The 2,823-nt window shown below is 35.6% G+C and overlaps 1 long non-coding RNA gene across 1 annotated transcript; it reads left to right on the forward strand.

Moving 5' to 3' along the window:
- The first annotated feature begins 480 nt into the window (after positions 1-480).
- On the forward strand, positions 481-2,823 carry LOC126599233 (uncharacterized). The gene is made up of 2 exons (XR_007615043.1): positions 481-976; positions 2,535-2,823. It is a non-coding gene; the product is annotated as an uncharacterized LOC126599233 (long non-coding RNA).

The raw sequence follows: 2,823 nt of genomic DNA on the forward strand, positions 1-2,823 counted from the left end.
TCGGCGCTAAAGAGGTTGTGGACTTGATTAATGCAACTGGTGTTCATCTCGCTAAGATGACAGTATTTTAGAGAAATAGGGTTTTTATCACCTTGAAATTAAAAATTAATTAATGTAGTCCCAGAAAATAGGTGTCACAATTCAATATGGTCATTCCGTCACAATTATATTAAAAATTCATTTAAGTGCTGATATGACACATAAATGGGCCTCACAAGATTTATAGACAAATGGTCCCTGAAATTGACCCACACCATCAAGATGATATCTGAAATTGACCCACACCATCAATATGGTCCATGAAATTGAAAATCAATCAATGTAGTCCTTGAAAATAAGCGTCGCAAATCAATATGATCATTCCGTCACAATTCTGTAAAAAAATTTGTTATGTGTAGAGATGGGCAAAATACCCATGGGTATGGGTAACCGCGGTTACCCGCCCATTTAAAGTTGACAGTTATGGTTATGGGTAACCGTTTAAACAAATAAACGGTTATAGGTATAACCGTTTATCCATGAAATTTAAATGGGCAGTTATGTGTATTATCCGCGGTTATAACGGGTATCCATCGATTATGGGTAATATTTACGGTTATAACGGGAATCCATTTACCCATTTAATTTAATATATGTAAAATTAAAAAAAAAATAAAAACCCTCAGAGAATAAGTTACAACTCCGTCACTCTCTCTCTCCGCCTCTCGACTTCGACTCGACCACACCTCGGCGACCTCGCTCAGACAACCTCACCACCCTCCTCGACCTCACATCTGACAACCTCCTCACCTCAGAATCCGGCCACACCCACATCACACAGACCCTCTGATCTCTCTCTCGACTTCTTCACTCTCTCTCTCTGTCGCTCTCTCTCTCTGTCATGCTCCATAAACAACCCAATTCCACGCCATAAGTCCCACACAAACGAGACTGCCTTTGTGTCCATGAATCGTTGAAGGGATTTTGCTTATCTGAGGTAATTAGTAAGGGGTTTTGTTTCATTTTTTTTCCTTCAAATTAACGTAAAATGTGTAGTTCCCTAATTTAACATATTATTAGGGTTTTGTAGTTTTTGTTCAATTTAATCCATTTTTATGAATAATTTGCTAATTATCAGATTTCTCATGCTTTGTTCGATATAAACCCCATTTATTTTTATCTAATTTGTTATTATTTAGTGATTGTTTGGCATCAATTGCATCTGTGCTGCTGTTATAATGGTATTTGGTTACAATTTGAAGAATCAAGTTACCATGGTATGATTTCCTTTACTTCTATAATTTTTGTCTGGCTTAGGCATGTCTCTGTTATGTGTTCTGTTTGAATTTTTTAGAAACTGAAAGCTTGTTTAATTGTATGTTTATCTAAGATGTGCTTTCCATCTCTTCCCATGGAGCTCTAGCCTTTGATAAGGCCCAAGTAACTCTTTCACTGACTTGAGATTAGGTCCTATTAATTTTTCAAGTACTGTAATTTTGCCATATATAATAGTTGTGCTTAATTTGCTCCTATGAATAATTTGTGCCTTTGCTTTCAATGGGGTATGGTGGTTGTGTTTTTGCTGCTTGATGATGATTTTGTTTTAACTTGGTGTCTTAGAAAACTTACAAAAATTTACAAGGATTTGAGTAGGGGTTGAGCCATAAGTAATGTTTATATGAATTTGAGCTCTTAGATTATATAATAACATTCCAAATAATTGGGGTTGCAACTCCAACCCACATTCTCCGCCTCTCTCTCTGAAAATCAAATACAACCTTATCCATGCTTTGTTGTCCTTGCCTTGATGTTAATGAAGAATTCTGGAGTTCTCTAGATGTACAATGGGTGGTAAGTCAGTTGTGCGGGTGTGTTGATGAGGTGAGACACCTTGGTTGATTTTTAGTTTAGATGTCTGAAGTAATTCAATTTCTGGAGAGATTTTTAGTTTAGCTGTACTCTCATCTTGTTCCAAACCTTGTTGATTCGACTTGATTCACCTGATGGTTGCTATGTGACCGTTAGTCTGTGTACCCTCAAGTTAATATAGGAGGACCGTTTGGTAACCTTTTTCGTTTCTAGTTTTGATATGTATTTCCTTGTTAGAAAGAGAGGGGAAATATACGGGAGAAAGGGGGAGTGAAGAAGGGGAAAAAAAAGGGTGATGAGAAGCAATTGGAAGAAATGTGTAGAGAGCGCACATAAAATGGGAACTAGAAGCGATTTTGAGCTGCTTTTGTTTTCATACATTATCTTTCATTTTCCCTTTACTCCCGTCACCCTTATGTACCAGGAAATACTGTATATTTTCCTCTGTTGCAACTTGCATCTATCACAAAGTATAACCCAAATAGTATATTGACCTTGGGTTTTATGACAATATAGTGTTCTTTTGTTCAATTGCCTTCCTGTTTTTCTTTTATATTCTGAACTCTATATCTTCATTTTTTTCCCGCTTAAACATTTCTTCGTCTTTACTTTCACATGTTAGAACATGTCCTGTATTGATGACAAAGAAAAAGAGTCCAGTTATAACCGGTTCATTTCTTTTGTAGGCCTCTTTTGGTGACAACGAGTCGATGATACTTTGTGATTGAACATGTTCGAAAGTGTTTAGTTTCGGAATATTTTGGAGCTTTGAAATCTAGTATTCAAGATAATGACTACTTTTTGTTTTTAGAAGCTTTGCTTTTTAATCATATGGATTATAATTAAAGATTTGCTTGGATGTAGCAGAAAAATATCTTTCGTAAACTATTATTTCAATTATATGAGGACTTAAATGATTAAAATAGGGAAATGTATGCTAAAATGTACTTATAACGGTGTTTAATTGTCAGAAAA

This window comes from Malus sylvestris, chromosome 14, assembly GCF_916048215.2.
Source record: "Malus sylvestris chromosome 14, drMalSylv7.2, whole genome shotgun sequence".
Taxonomy (NCBI): Eukaryota; Viridiplantae; Streptophyta; class Magnoliopsida; order Rosales; family Rosaceae; genus Malus; species Malus sylvestris.